At 44.8% G+C, this 17,146-nt stretch overlaps 1 protein-coding gene across 5 annotated transcripts in view; it reads right to left on the bottom strand.

Moving 5' to 3' along the window:
- Positions 1 to 17,146, bottom strand: part of LOC121576747 (A-kinase anchor protein 13) — a 167,643-nt gene that overhangs the window by 97,503 nt on the left and 52,994 nt on the right. The gene's annotated exons all lie outside the window — the stretch shown is intronic.

Genomic DNA, 17,146 nt, shown 5'->3' on the forward strand with positions numbered 1-17,146 from the left:
TCAATGATAATACATGTTGCAAAGTAAATACCTGCGTCAAATATATCTCATTGCATTGCATGCTAGTGCATAAAATCTCTAGTTGTGTTTTTTTTGCATAGGAAAGAGACTCACCCAACATCACTCTTGTGAAGGGGATACACATTTATGATAGGTAGTGACCGAGGATGAAAAACCCAGTGCCACTAGATGTCCTCGTATACCCATATTTAGATCAAATGCACTTGATTTTTTGTCAATACTGTGTAAATACCCATTCAATCTAGTGTGTGTGAGTGACATTGCGAATATCATATATATATATATATATATATATATATATATATATACACTGCTCAAAAAAATAAAGGGAACACTTAAACAACACATCCTAGATCTGAATGAATGAAATAATCTTATTAAATACTTTTTTCTTTACATAGTTGAATGTGCTGACAACACAATCACACAAAAATTATCAATGGAAATCAAATGTATCAACCCATGGAGGTCTGGATTTGGAGTCACCCTCAAAATTAAAGTTGAAAACCACACTACAGGCTGATCCAACTTTGATGTAATGTCCTTAAAACAAGTCAAAATGATGCTCAGTAGTGTGTGTGGCCTCCACGTGCCTGTATGACCTCCCTACAACGCCTGGGCATGCTCCTGATGAGGTGGCGGATGGTCTCCTTAGGGATCTCCTCCCAGACCTGGACTAAAGCATCCGCCAACTCCTGGACAGTCTGTGGTGCAACGTGCCGTTGGTGGATGGAGCGAGACATGATGTCCCAGATGTGCTCAATTGGATTCAGGTCTGGGGAATGGGCGAGCCAGTCCATAGCATCAATGCCTTCCTCTTGCAGGAACTGCTGACACACTCCAGCCACATGAGGTCTAGAATTGTCTTGCATTAGGAGGAACCCAGGGCCAACCGCACCAGCATATGGTCTCACAAGGGGTCTGAGAATCTCATCTCGGTACCTAATGGCAGTCAGGCTACCTCTGGCGAGCACATGGAGGGCTGTGTGGCCCCCCAAAGAAATGCCACCCCACACCATGACTGACCCACCACCAAACCGGTCATGCTGGAGGATGTTGCAGGCAGCAGAACGTTCTCCACGGCGTCTCCAGACTCTGTCACGTCTGTCACGTGCTCAGTGTGAACCTGCTTTCATCTGTGAAGAGCACAGGGCGCCAGTGGCGAATTTGCCAATCTTGGTGTTCTCTGGCAAATGCCAAACGTCCTGCACGGTGTTGGGCTGTAAGCACAACCCCCACCTGTGGACGTCGGGCCCTCATACCACCCTCATGGAGTCTGTTTCTGACCGTTTGAGCAGACACATGCACATTTGTGGCCTGCTGGAGGTCATTTTGCAGGGCTCTGGCAGTGCTCCTCCTGCTCCTCCTTGCACAAAGGTGGATGTAGCGGTCATGCTGCTGGGTTGTTGCCCTCCTACGGCCTCCTCCACGTCTCCTAATGTACTGGCCTGTCTCCTGGTAGCGTACCTTCTTGCCACAGCTCGCATTGATGTGCTATCCTGGATGAGCTGCACTACCTGAGCCACTTGTGTGGGTTGTAGACTCTGTCTCATGCTACCACTAGAGTGAAAGCACCGCCAGCATTCAAAAGTGACCAAAACATCAACCAGGAAGCATAGGAACTGAGAAGTGGTCTGTGGTCACCACTTGAAGAACCACTTCTTTATTGGGGGTGTCTTGCTAATTGCCTATAAGTTCCACCTGTTGTCTATTCCATTTGCACAACAGCATGTGACATTTATTGTCAATCAGTGTTGCTTCCTAAGTGAACAGTTTGATTTCACAGAAGTGTGATTGACTTGGAGTTACATTGTGTTATTTAAGTGTTCCCTTTATTTTTTTGAGCAGTGTATATATATTGGGGGGGGGGGTCTTGGATGGTTGAGGGGCAGCTCTCGAGGGGAACTGTGGGGGGATCTTGGATGGTTTGTGGCCTGGCTGTTGGGAGCTTGGGCCTGTGGCCGAGAGGTCGCTGGTTCAGGTCCCCAGTTTGACTTGGTGGGAGATCTGTGGATGCGCCCTTGGGCGGGGCGCTTGACCCTGGTTACTCCTGTGGGTCGCTCTGGATGGGAGTGTCTGCTAGATGACTGAATGTAATGTAAATGTTGCGCGGCTTCACTGCAGGTAGATGATTAAATACAATAAAAATCCTTGACTGTGTGCTGTAGAATGTGAATTTTGTCTATTGTATAATAAATTATATACATTAGTTTATACTACATTACGCGTGAACTTTCGTTAACTGTAATTTTGTTAGTTATGCTCCAATTTTCCCTCCATCTTGTGCCAACATCAGTTCTTTTTAAGTCTTGGTTACAATAGTTTATATTTTTTTCTAAGAGATGGTAAGTTGGATATGCTCTCTGCAAGGTTTTGTATATCTTCCCTATCCAGTGGCGATTTCAGCATGTAAATCTTGGTGGGGCAAAATAAGAAACATGTGGGATGAATGCCAGCATAGCCACTACACAACACTAAACAATACATTAATTGCACTATAACTGTGACAAACGGTGCCCACAAACTGTTAGAGCCTACATAACGCTGTCCCAACAGCAGAGTCCCAAAAGCAGTCCCAACACCTTAACACTGTTACACCAGGAGGAGCCTTGTCTGGCAGCGAAACAGTTCATTCAGCCTCATTTACTGCCTTTTCAAAACACATAGCTGATATGGCTGATTTGCTTAAACAAATGTGGTTTCTACTGACAATTGAGATGTACAAACTATGGCATAAGGGGATGACAAGCGGATAAGAGGCAATCCGTAATTTCGATTAAGACAATGAGCGAGCTAGGACGGACGTAGTCAATATGACTATTTGTTCAGCACTTTTGAAATGTACAGCGACAGAATTCAGAACATGGGCCGTTCTTACAGTGTTCTCCCTGTACACCAAGTCAGAACCGTAGGATAAATAAAGGGGGGACATAAGCAGACAATGAAAGCTCTTACAATATTCGACGATTACATTTCTCTAAAACAGGTTATAGGCTACATGTGCACCACCAAGTCAGAACAGTAGGCGAAATTAAGAGGTGAAAATAGACCAAATTATTAGAGTGAGGCACATGGGCTACTAACAGCTTACTACACAACATACACTTAGTATTACTTTCTTAGCTACAGTATACATATTTCCCTGGCATTTTACATCATTTATGCAGCAGCATACAATACATTTTTGGACTCACGTTGTTGTGCTGTGCTCACTTGAACAGGAATGTGGCGCGGCGGTCCTTCCATGGGCAAATTTTGTCATCAAAGAAAGAGAAAGAGGCTGGATTTACAATTCCAAGTTGGATGACCATTCAAAACGTATTTTCCCAGTCAGAGCTTGTTTATTCCCGATTTCCCAGTTGTCTTGAACTCACTGGAAGTCAAGTTTTCGCAGTTCCGAGTTAACAGTTGTTTTGAGCGTGGCACAAATCATGCTTCATTGACAGCATGGCCAATGTTGAATGTTTATCCTTTTAAACTTGGAAAAGAGCCCCTTAATCCCAGATTTGGGACCACACAGACGCTCCACTGAATAGCAGGCTAGTGATTGCTTTGCAATACTTGCAGTTAGCCACTGTCACCGATTCTTTTCAAACCACTCATTGTTCAATTTGCGATTTCCAACTTGTTTATGTCCAATGGCCGATGAGCACCGATACGTTTTATCTATATTTATCTTAATTATTTATCTTCATATGACAAGGATTAAAAAGGATTTGCCAGTAGATTGTCGATTTGATTCATGATGATGACTGCTAGCTAAGATTTTGAAAGTAAGACGTTGACATGATCAGTCCAAACAAAGCTACTGTACATATAACGTGATTTGACGTCATTTTATCTGTGGCCAATTACCTTGAGCCTTCTTGGAAGGGCACTTCTAACGTAACTCTATGGCAGGACCCAAAGGGCTAGAATTTTCTATGTCTACCCTTACTAAGGACTTAGACTTGGCGGTTACGTAGTGTCCCCATGAGTGACAAAACACTGAGGCAATCATGGCGCAACGCTCCTATTTTCTGCTGGCTTGCCCCACCACCACAGAAAGCACTGAGCTAGGCTGAAACACCTGCATTTTGGAGCTGTTGATCTACATGCGTGAGCACACGTGGGTGGAGTGGGATTTTTTGAGTAGTGGACACCTTTTGGTAACATGATATCCTCGCCGGTCCCACTCCCATTCACAAGGGGGCGATAGGAAGTCGCCTTCCCTTGCTAGTAGTAGCTAGCTAGCTAGCTAGCTAGCTAGCTAGCTAGCTAGGTGTAGTTCCTCCAACAGGTCTGCTATATTTAGGGACACAGTGTAAACGCAGGACTACCTGTCGTTCCGTTAGATTTATATATCGGGTTCATGACACGGCGTTACCCAGCACATGGTCCAGTTTGACAGCCAGCCACGCATAGCAAGAGCCTCAGCCTGAGAGGAAGGAGATAAGATTAGAGGATGGGTATGTTTCCTGTCAGGACTGCCCTTATTTATAGGTTATCTGTTGGCCTGTCCAAAGCACTGCACTAATAGAGATGTCTGCCTGCCCTCCGTTGTTTTCCCACAGTTCCACATCATAGCCACTTTATCACATGCAGCAGTGGATAATGGCTGGGGGACATTCAGAGTCAGATACAGGGGTACTGACTGACTAGTCTAAACAACCCAACTCTCTCCTTCAGTGACAGGATCTTCTTCATAAAGAAAGACACACTGAAGACATGCAAAATACAAATATTATGTGGGGGGGGATGCATAGCATATTCACTCATTACACGCACAAACAATTCCCAAATACAAAGAGTATAAAAAAAGTGGTTCAGCGCTGCAAAGACACGCAACGTGTCCACTTACAGTACTCTTCAAACACTGGAAACATAGGCCTAATGTGAAACCTGTTTTCATGGTTCGGAGCTACCAATTGTAGCCTTTGTAGCGGCTAGCTAGCTCAGTATAGTGGTTGTTCATTAAGGGAGTGACGTGGAGTGGGCCTATGTGGACAGGACTATCTACTTTGGACATCCTGCAGTGCTGAATGCCAGTAAACTGTTCTCTCTGGCTGATGACAAGCGGTTAGAGGAGGACAGGCACAATATTGGGAATACAGTATTGAAGGCTCTCTCACCATATAGGCTAGCACTGCTGTACTAACTATAACATACAGCTGGGGAATAGAGCACCTGCAAGAGATTATGGCTAATCCTGCAAGAGATTATGGCTCATCCTGTTTGCACCTGAATGTGCAGAACCAAATTGGCCTAGAGCCTTCGTACAGTATGCATCTTTAACATATAGCGCTGTCTGCACCCTTATGAAAAAAGATTGCAGTCAGAGTGCAGTATAACTGCAGTACACTGTCGTATAACTGTAGTTAGACTGCAGTATAACTGCAGTATACTGCAAATACTGTGTCAAATAGTATGCTGCAAATACTGCAGTAATTTTGCAGTGACTGCAGTTACCATGCAGTATAACTACAGTTAAACTGCAGTTTACTGCAGGTATTCTGCAATTACTGCATCTAAAATACCACAGTCGACTGCAGTTACTGCACTTTTACTGCAGTTTCAAAACTGCTATCTTTTTTTGTAAGGGCATGGCTGGTGGAGTGAATAATCTGTCAGAAAAGTATTTGTTTTACAGTGACAGATGAGCAATGTTATCTCTCTGCTCTGACTGCAGCAGCCATTTTCTACATGAATGGCCCACGGCAACACAAAAGAGGAGGGTAGCTAGTGTCTGTCTGCAGCTCCCTCCCTCCCTGCTACTATGCTGTGTTGTGTTACTACAAGCTTCACTCTTGATCTACATGCGTGAGTGCACGTGGGTGGAGTGGGATTTCTGGAGTAGTGGACACCTTTTGGGACATGATATTTTACATTTTAGTCATGTAGCAGACGCTCTTATCCAAAGCGACTTACAGTTAGTGAGTGCATAAATTTTTTTCATACTGGCCCCCCATGGGAAACGAACCCACAACCCAGGCGTTGCAAGCACCATGCTCTACCAACTGAGCTACACGGTATCTTTGCCGGTCCCACTCCCATTCACAAGGGGGCGATAGGAAGACTTGCCTTACCTTGCTAGTAGTAGCTAGCTGGCAGCCTGGCTAGCTGGCTTTAGCCTGGCTAAAAGCAAGCTGGCTAGCCTTTTTAGCTTCCCACATCTCCATGTGAAATAATCAGATTGATCAACAAAAAAAATTACATATGACCTGGCAAATATTCATATACTTGCCAGTGTAACCTAAAACATTATCCCAGTTTGATATGCTGCTTGTGTATTCATTCCCATTTCAGCTAAAAATAGAGCGTCATCATGTTTTGGTCACGGAGAAAATAAGTACATGGCTAGCTAGTTGGCTAGAGCAGGTTCTACCATTTCACAATAGCCTGTAATTCACTAGTTATTACTTCTAAACAAAATACATTTTGGTTGGATTCTTGTTGTTTGGTTTACTATTTGAATAGTCGCTGAGATTATATTTGGTTATCAATGCAAAATAGGCTACTTTGATGAATTGCCTATATAGCCAATAAATTCGATCAAGTAACCAAGCCACAACACTACCCCCATGGTTGCGTAAGGAATGATACGGAGTGTCTCAATTTTCAGGTAGTAAAAAAGTATGTTGAATGCCGGAGCGTATTACAAGGAGCCGCCCCTTTTGTGAAGAAAAACACTCAGAATCTTGCGTCTGCGTAGAGCTTATAGTAAGCTTTAGACTCAGCTCTCATTGATGTGGAGGACACACCTCCTCCACCTGTTGATGTGTACTACTCTGCTTGGCTAGGCTATATGGCCTTAAGGTAGCAGAGAGATGGCTGGCAGGTTGGGTTACTGGAGACTGTAGTCACTGAGAACAGAGTCTTCCATTTGGAAATTCTGGACCATATTATAGTTGGGTGTGATGTGAAAGAACAAAGCAGACTACAATCAAGTTTTTCTCATTTAAAACTGTCAAAAGCTGTTCCACTTATGTAAATGTTGCCAGGGAGTTAGACAAGACACTATGTGACAAGACACTATTTAATTATTTGAGCAGCCAGAATGACTTGTTTGCAAAAGGTTTTAGGCCTGTCATCGGCAATACGAATGCAATCTGAAAGCATCTGTGGACAAAAGTTTATCTTTCAAGCAATCAAAAGTACAAAAGGTCAAGAGTCTAAAACAAATCCAACCAATACAAAGTAAAATCATGAAGTGCTCCTCAACAATGACAAAAGGCTTAAGACACCAAAGGGAATAGTCTGAAAAAAGACAATCACTGCATAAGAGTCAGAATAAGTATAATTAATTGCTGTCCAAGAGCATGAGCATGCAAGGTTAACTGGGCCTTGGGCCACTTTTAGACTGTGAAAGCCCAATATGGACAACAGGTGTTGAAGAAGAAAGAAAACAAAGAGGAAAAAGAGAACTAAACAATGAGACAAAAGACAACCCGCAGGGGTTTAAGTTTGTGAAATATATTTTCTATGTATTTACAATGTGATTCTTTCTTCCAAATCATGTAGGCTATTTAGGACGTGAAGTCCAAGGTAGACTAATAACATACCTTTACGGAACAAGATCCCACACAAACTGGTGCCAAACGGCTGCCTAAGTATGGTCCCCAATCAGAGACAACGAGCTACAGCTGCCTCTGATTGGGAACAACCCTGGCCAACATAGATCTAAACGATCTAGAAACTAAACATAGAAATAAACACAACACGAAATATACACACCCTGACTCAACAAATAACCGTCCCCTGAGTCAGGGCGTGACAGTACCCCCCCAAAGGTGCGGACTCCGACCGCGCCACATAAACCTAATAGGGTAGGGGCCGGGTGGGCATTCCGCCTCGGAGGCGGATACGGCTCCGGGTGTAACCACCACTTACTCTCCACCTCCCCGTTGTGCCCCTGGTCTGGTCTGGACCTTGGCGCGTTGCTTCCTCTCTCCTTCCTCCCACGAAGTACCACGCCCTGTCTGGACCCTGGTGTGGGAGACCCCGAACCTGGAGAGGGGCTGACGTCTGGGTCTGGACTGGAACCGCTGACTGGAGCTGGACCCGACGACGGTGGATCGAACTGCTCTGGCTCCGGGGTGGAGCCGCTGACCGGAACTGGATCAGGCACCGGTGGAGCGGACTGCTCTGGCTCCGGAGTGGAGCCGCTGACCGGAGCTGGACTGGACCCCGGTGGAGCGGATTGCTCTGGCTCCGGAGTGGAACAGCTGACCGCACCGGTGGAACAGGCATGGGCCGTGCCGGACTGGACACACGCACCACTGGCTTGGTGCGGGGCGCAGGAACGGGCCGGACTGGGCTGGCGACGCGCACCACTGGCCTGGTGCGGGGAGCAGGAACGGGCCGTACCGGACTGGCGACGCGCACCACTGGCTTGGTGCGGGGAGCAGGAACGGGCCGTACCGGACTGGCGACGCGCACCACTGGCCTGGTGCGAGGGACAGGAACAGGTCGGACCGGGCTGGCGACGCGCACCACTGGCTTGGTGCGAGGGACAGGAACAGGTCGGACCGGGATGGCGACGCGCACCACTGACTTGGTGCGAGGGACAGGAACAGGCCGGACCGGGCTGGCGATGCGCACCACTGGCTTAGTGCGGGAATCAGGAACGGGCCGGACCGGACTGGCGACACCCACCACTCGATTGGTGCGAGGAGCGGGACTGGGTTCCTTCATTAACCCCCGCTCCTTCTGCTGCCTAACCAGCTCCTCTCGCCGTGCCTCTACACTTTCCTTCTGCTCCCTCTGCACCAATGACCCCCTTAATCTGGCGGCCTCCTGTGCTAAACGGCTGAACCGCTCTATCGCGGCCTCCTGCTGCCTCGTCATCCACGGCGTGAGCCCCCCCCTAAATTTTTTTGGGGCTTGTCTCTCCCCCGTGCTCATGGCCTCCATCCCTCTTGCCAGACTCTCGCTCATCTCCTCCCAAGTCCATCCTCTCTCCTCATCACGCTGCTTGATCCAGGATTGCGGGATCTTCTGTCACGATCGTTCATTAACGAGAAGGACCAAGGCGCAGCGTGATATGCATCCATATTTATTGACGTACTGAACACACGACAAAAAAAACAAACGAAACGTGAAGTCCAAGGTAGACTAATAACATACCTTTACGGAACAAGATCCCACACAGACTGGTGCCAAACGGCTGCCTAAGTATGGTCCCCAATCAGAGACAAAGAGCTACAGCTGCCTCTGATTGGGAACCACCCTGGCCAACATAGATCTAAACGATCTAGAAACTAAACATAGAAATAAACACAAAACGAAATATACACACCCTGACTCAACAAATAACCGTCCCCTGAGTCAGGGCGTGACACACAGCCTTATTCTAAAATTGATTTTCTCATCAATCTACACACAATACCCCATAATGACAAAGCAAAAACAGGTTTTTAGAAATGTATGCAAATGTCGAGAAGAAAAAAGTAATACATTAAATATCACATTTACATATGTATTCAGACCCTTTACTCAGTCTCTCCAGAGATATTCGATCGGGTTCAAGTGCGGGCTCTGGCTGGGCCACTCAAGGACATTCAGAGACTTGTCCCGCAGCCACTCCTGCGTTGTCTTGGCTGTGTGCTTAGGGTCGTTGTCCTGTTGCAAGGTGAACCTTTACCCCAGTCTGAGGTCCTGAGTGCTCTGGAGCAGGTTTTCTTCATCAAGGATCTCTCTGTACTTTGCTCCGTTCATCTTTCCCTCGATCCTGACTAGTCTCCCAGTCCCTGCCACTGAAAAACATCCCCACAGCATGATGCTTCCACCACCATGCTTCACTGTAGGGATGGTGCCAGGTTTCCTCCAGATGCGACGCTTGGCATTCAGGCCAAAGAGTTCAATCTTGGTTTCATCAGACCAGAGAATCTTGTTTCTCATGGTCTGAGAGTCCTGTAGGTGCCTTTTGGCAAACTCCAAGCGGGCTGTCATGTGCCTTTTACTGAGGAGTGGCTTCCATCTGGCCACTCTACCATAAAGTGCTGCAGAGATGGTTGTCCTTCTGGAAGGTTCTCCCATCTCCACAGAAGCAACCTGGAGCTCTGTCAGAGTGACCATCAGGTTCTTGATCATCTCCCTGACCAAGGCCCTTCTCCCCTGATTGCTCAGTTTGGCCGGGCGGCCAGCTCTGGGAAGAGTCTTGGTGGTTCCAAACTTCTTCCATTTAAGAATGATGGAGGGATCTTCAATGCTGCAGAAATGTTTTGGTACCCTTCCCCAAATCTGTGCCTCGTCACAATCTTGTCTCGGCGCTCTACAGCCAATTCCTTCGACCTCATGGCTTGGTTTTTGCTCTGACATGCACTGTCAACTCTGGGACCTTATATAAACAGGTGTGTGCCTTTCCAAATCATCTCCAATCAATTTAAGACAGGTGGACTCCAATCAAGTTGTAGAAACATCTCAAGGAAGAGCAATGGAAACAGGATGCACCTGAGCTCAATTTCGAGTCTCATAGCAAAGGGTCTGAATACTTATGTAAATAAGGTATTTCTGTTTGTTTTTTAAAATAAATTTTTATATACATTTGCAAAATTGTGTGTAGCTTGATGAGGAAAACATTTTATTTAATCAATTTTAGGTTAGGTTAGGTTAACAAGGTTGTAACGTAACAAAATGTGGAAAAAGGGAAGGTGTCTGAATACTTTCCGAATGCACTGTATATCTAGATCAGGGGTGTCAAACGTACGGCCCGCGGGCCGGATCAGGCCCGCAAACGGGTTTAATCCGGCCCCCGAGATGATTTAAAAAATATAAAAAAATGTGGAAAGTATAAAAATGCGCTGCAATTTTTATATAAAATAAACTGCTGTTCCATAGCAATTGTGTTAAGCAAGCAAACTGTTTATACCGGGGCAGAGCAAGTAGGTCAAGCACGTGCAGCCAATGAGCTACTTTGTTTTGCCCGCGATATTTATTACGGCTTCTACTTTTAACATTATGTGCTTTGGCACCCTCATTGCCCCAATATGTCTCTTTCAAAAAAGAGAAAAGTGGACGCAGAGTGCAGAGTGTTCCAAGAAAAATGGTCATCCTATTTAATCACGGAATTGAATGGGAAAGCTGTATGTTTGGTGTGTTCAGAGCATGTTGCAGTGCTGAAAGAATATAACCTTCGTCGCCACTATGTGAGTCTTCATGCCGACAAATATGACAACTTTCAAGGACAGCGGAGATGAGAGAAGGTGAATGAACTGTTGGCGGGTCTGAAGAAACAGCAGTCTGTGTTTACTCACAGCCGAGACATCAGTGACGCTGCAGTGAAAGCTAGCTACCTCATTGCTAATGAAATCGCAGTGGCTTCAAAACCATTTAGTGAGGGTGAATTTGTAAAAACATGCATGATGAAGGCAGCGGAGATTGTGTGCCCTGAAAAGCGGCAGGCTTTTGCAAATATCAGCCTGACAAGAAACACAGTTGCAGACAGGATTTCCGATCTTTCAGTGGATTTGGACAGCCAGTTGAAGCAAAAAGTAGTCATTTATTGCGTTTTCGGTTGCAATTGATGAAAGCAAGGACATTACAGATGTTGCACAACTGGCCATTTTTTCATCCGCGGAGTTGATGACACATTGACCGTCACCGAGGAGTTCGTGGAGTTGGTGCCGATGACAGATACAACGACAGCAGCTGATATTTTTACCGCACTCGTCGGCGCGCTGGACAGGGTCGGAGTGGACTGGTCCCGCGCTGTCAGCCTGGCTACAGATGGTGCGCCCTCAATGATCGGGAAAAAAGCAGGCGTTGTGACAAAGTTCAGAGAGAAAGTGCAATCTGCAAATGGAGGACGTGATTTTTTGACTTTTCACTGTATTTTGCACCAGGAGGCTTTGTGTTGCAAGTCATTAAAGATGGATAACGTCATGAAGGTGGTCATCCAAACTGTTAATTTCATCCGATCCAGAAGCCTGAATCACCGTCAGTTTGACAGCCTTCTCAGAGAGAAAGACCACATCTATGGCCTGCCATACCACACTGAGGTAAGATGGTTAAGCCGAGGTGCTGTGCTGAGGCGTTTCTTTGATTTACGAGAAGAAATTGAACAGTTCATGGAAGAAAAGGGCAAACCAGTGTTAGAATTTCATTCCGCAGAATGGATGCCGGACCTTGCATTTATGGTGGATGTTACAGAGCACCTGAATAACTTGAACAAACAGCTGCAAGGGGCGCAACAAAGTTGTCACGCAGTATTATGACAGCATACGTTCTTTCAAGTTGAAGCTGTCATTGTGGGAGACGCAACTTGCCGGTGGTGATGCAGCACACTTCCCCTGTCTGAAAAATGTGTGCGCGACCCAACATGTGGCAGACATGAAGCGGTTCAAAGATAAAATAACGGGACTGTTACGGGAGTTTGAGCAACGCTTTCAGATTTATGTTTATATGTTTTTATGTTGATGTGCTATTGTTTTTAATTGATTTTATTTTATTTGTATATTTAACCTATTCTTGACTCTGTGGTTCTTGCACTTGTTTGGGGAACAGGATTTCATTATTTGTATCTACATTTCTGCCTGAGAAATGACACCCTGATATAGTTCTGTGATCTGTGAAACAGTTCTGTTAATCACTGAGGCATTGTGTGTTTGTGTGTTCTTTTTCTTTAGAATTTTCAAATAAACTTGACGTGTTTTATGATTAATAGTGATGTTGTGCTTGTACTATTTTGGACACACTGTCCTCAGGCTCCAGCTTTATGTTGTATGTTGATCGTATTAAAACAAAGAAAACAATCTGAAGTTGTTGTTTTTAAGTTATATATACCATGATTTTTCCGGTCCGGCCCACTTGGGAATAGATTTTCCTCCATGTGGCCCCTGAGCTAAAATGAGTTTGACACCCCTGATCTAGATTTTTCAAATGTTTTCTCTAAATAAGCTTTGTTGTACAATTAAAGGTCAAATACACTGCATTTCAAACAGTCAGCAATATTTTAAGGCTTGTGAAATTATACCTAAAAAAGTATTTGATCCCCTGCTGATTTTGTACGTTTGCCCACTGACAAAGACATGATCAGTCTATAATTTTAATGGTAGGTTTATTTGAACAGTGAGAGACAGAAGAACAACAAAAAAATCCAGAAAAACACATGTCAAAAATGTTATAAATTGATTTGCATTTTATTGAGGGAAATAAGTATTAGACCCCTTGCAGATCTTGCATGGAGCCCCAGGCCGAGGGAGATTGACAGTTCTTTTGTGTTTCCTCCATTTGCGAATAATCGCACCAACTGTTGTCACCTTCTCACCAAGCTGCTTGGCGATGGTCTTGTAGCCCATTCCAGCCTTGTGTAGGTCTACAATCTTGTCCCTGACATCCTTGGAGAGCTCTTTGGTCTTGGCCATGGTGGAGAGTTTGGAATCTGATTGATTGATTGCTTCTGTGGACAGGTGTCTTTTATACAGGTAACAAACTAAGATTAGGAGCACTCCCTTTAAGAGTGTGCTCCAAATCTCAGCTCGTTACCTGTATAAAAGACACCTGGGAGCCAGAAATCTTTCTGATTGAGAGGGGGTCAAATACTTATTTCCCTCATTAAAATGCAGATCAATTTATAACATTTTTGACATGCGTTTTTCTGGATTTTTTGTTGTTATTCTGTCTCTCACTGTTCAAATAAACCTACCATAAAAATTATAGACTGATCATTTCTTTGTCAGTGGGCAAACGTACAAAATCAGCAGGGGATCAAATACTTTTTGTCGGCCTTGCATTAAAGAACATAATTGGTTAAGGAAAACTGTGATAAATAAAAAAGTATATCAGTTTCATTTAAGGACCAAAGGATTGACAGCCGTCCCATATAGATTGCAAAATAGTTTGGAAGAGATTGTTGACGTACCGATCCTATGGCATAGTGTTTATGAACTTATACGCAAAACGACACCGGATTCAAAAATTAGAATCTTTCAATTTAAATTATTATCTAAAATTCTTGCTACCAATAGAATGTTATTTATATGGGGGATACAATCTTCCCAGCTCTGCAGATTTTGCTGCGAAGAGACAGAATCATTAGATCATTTGTTTTGGTACTGTCCATTTGTAGCTTGTTTTTGGACACAGGTCCAGGAATGGCTAAAGGATTGCAATATTTACCTGGAGCTAACCTTTCAGATAGCATTACTGGGTGATCTGAAAAGTCATAGTCAATCGATAATATAATAATACTTTTAGCAAAAATGTTTATTTTTAATTCACAATCTGTAGAAACAATGAGAATAGAAAGGTTCAGAATTTTTGTAAAACATCACAGTACAGTTGAAATATATAAGGCAAATAGAAATCCTATATGGATGGTGTTAAGAGATATATGGGAGGTGTTGAATGGAATTGAAGGATGGGACTAATAACAACTAACAACAAAATAATAACAAGATAACTAATAATGTAAGCATACTGTGTCCATAATAAGTATATAGGTTGTATGTTGGGAGCTTTTGGGAAAGAGCACAGTTAGAAAGATATGGCATATAGAAGCAAACCGGATGGACATCATGACAATGATCGGAGAGGTTGAGAGTAGAAGAAGTTCAGGAGAAAAAAACAAACAAAATATAATTATTGTAAAATTGACTGTGTCCATAAAATGTAGATAGTAACTATAAGCTGGAAGTAGAGGCCTAAGCATTGTTGTTCACTAGTTTACCCCAAGTAGGGAAAGGGTGGCGGGGTTGGAAAGTAATAAAGGGGAATATATATATAAAAAAACATGGGAGATTGGAAGTGATGCAGACAATTACATTGATGGAATTTACAATCTATCTGCAATATTAAGCTGATCTACCCCCCCCAAAAAATAAAAAAAATACTTTTTTCCCTCACTGTATAAGCCTTTCACAACCATAAGACCCACTAATTATGTATTTATTTTATCAAAATAGTCTAACCTGCTTTGTTGCAATAATCACTGATCTGGCTTTCAAGTCTGTCTATGAAAATACCATTTTTGTTACAAATGTAACCTGAACCATGCATAATGCACATTCACTAACAATGACTAACTTCTTGTAGCAGGCATTATAGAAAATTAACACAATCTCTCAAGCACAAGCCCACATTTTAGTGAGTAGCCAGCTAATGTTAATATCTCAAGTTTAGCCAACTTGGATCTATTTGCTAGCTAACAAGGAAGACAGTTGAATTGTTATGAACACACCATTATGTCCGTCTCCAACTGTTTGAACAGCAAGCTAGTCTGTTCACTTTGTTCAGATGTTGAAATCAAGTATCCTACCTTATTTATATAACTAGTTGCCAATTCCTTATATAATTGTGTTTTATGCTTATTGCACATTTATAAAACACAGACTAGACAACTAGTATAACAGTATTTGGCTAAAAAGCTGCTAGCGGTACATAGTACCCCCTCTCTCGCTTTCCCAGATGTTTAGTTCATTTCATTCTGATCTCCTTTGCATTATTGTAGCCTTTCTCTGTAGCCTGTCAACTATGTGTCCGTCTATCCCTGTTCTCTCCTCTCTGCACAGGCCATACAAACGCTTCACACCACGTGGCTGTTCCACTCTAATCTGGTGGTCCCTGCACGCACGACCCACGTGGAGTTCCAGGTCTCTGGCAGCCTCTGGAACTGCCGTTCTGCGGCTAACAAGGCAGAGTTCATCTCAGCCTATGCTACCCTCCAGTCCCTCGACTTCTTGGCGCTGACGGAAACATGGATTACCACAGAAAACACTGCTATTCCTACTGCTCTTTCCTCGTCTAACCATGTGTTCTCGCATATCCCGAGAGCATCTGGTCAGCGTGGCGGTGGCACAGGAATCCTCATCTCTCCCAAGTGGACATTCTCTCTTTTTCCCCTGAACCATCTGTCTATCTCCTCATTTGAATTCCATGCTGTCACAGTCACTAGCCCATTCAAGCTTAACATCCTTGTCATTTATCGCCCACCAGGTTCCCTTGGAGAGTTCATCAATGAGCTTGATGCCTTGATAAGTTCCGTTCCTGAGGATGGCTCACCCCTCACAGTTCTGGGTGACTTTAACCTCCCTACCTTTGACTAATTTCTCTCTGCCTCCTTCTTTCCACTCCTTTCCTCTTTTGACCTCACCCTCTCACCGTCTCCCCCTACTCACAAGGCAGGCAATACACTTGACCTCATCTTTACTAGATGCTGTTCTTCTACTAATCTCACTGCAACTCCCCTCCAAGTCTCCAACCACTACTTTGTATCCTTTTCTCTCTCGCTCTCCTCCAACACTACTCACTCTGCCCCTATTCTGCCGTCGCAACCTTCGCTCTCTCTCTCTCCCGCTACTCTCTCCTCTTCCATCCTATCATCTCTTCCCTCTGCTAAATCCTTCTCCCTCCGATCTCCTGATTCTGCCTCCTCAACCGTCCTCTCCTCCCTTTCTGCATCTTTTGACTCTCTATGTCCCCTATCCTCCCGGCCGGCTCGGTCCTCCCCTCCTGCTCCGTGGCTTGACGACTCATTGCGAGCTCACAGAAGAGGGCTCCGGGCAGCCGAGCGGAAATGTAGGAAAACTAGACTCCCTGCAGACCTGTCATCTTTTCACTCCCTCCTCTCTACATTCTCTTCCTCTGTTTCCACTGCTAAAGCCACTTTATACCACTCTAAATTTCAAGCCTCTGCCTCTAACCCTAGGAAGCTCTTTGCCACCTTCTCCTCCCTGCTGAATCCTCCTCCTCCTCCCTCTCTGTGGATGACTTCGTCAACCATTTTGAAAAGAAGGTTGACGACATCCGATCCTCATTTATTAAGTCAAATGACAACGCTGGTCCTGCTCACACTGCCATTACCCTATGCTTTGACTTCTTTCTCCCCTCTCTCTCCAGATGAAATCTTGCGACTTGTGACGGCCGGCCGCCCAACAACCTGCCCGCTTGACCCTATCCCCTCCTCTCTTCTCCAGACCATTTCCGGAGACCTTCTCCCTTATCTCACCTCGCTCATCAACTCATCCTTGACCGCTGGCCATGTCCCTTCCGTCTTCAAGAGAGCGAGAGTTGCACCCCTCCTCAAAAAAGGGGACCTACACTCGATCCCTCCGATGTCAACAACTACAGACCAGTATCCCTAGGACTGCCCGCTCCATGATCTCGCCCTCACGGTTGACAACTCCATTGTGTCCTCCTCCCAGAGTGC

The sequence above is a fragment of the Coregonus clupeaformis genome, chromosome 11, assembly GCF_020615455.1.
Source record: "Coregonus clupeaformis isolate EN_2021a chromosome 11, ASM2061545v1, whole genome shotgun sequence".
In the NCBI taxonomy this organism is placed as follows: Eukaryota; Metazoa; Chordata; class Actinopteri; order Salmoniformes; family Salmonidae; genus Coregonus; species Coregonus clupeaformis.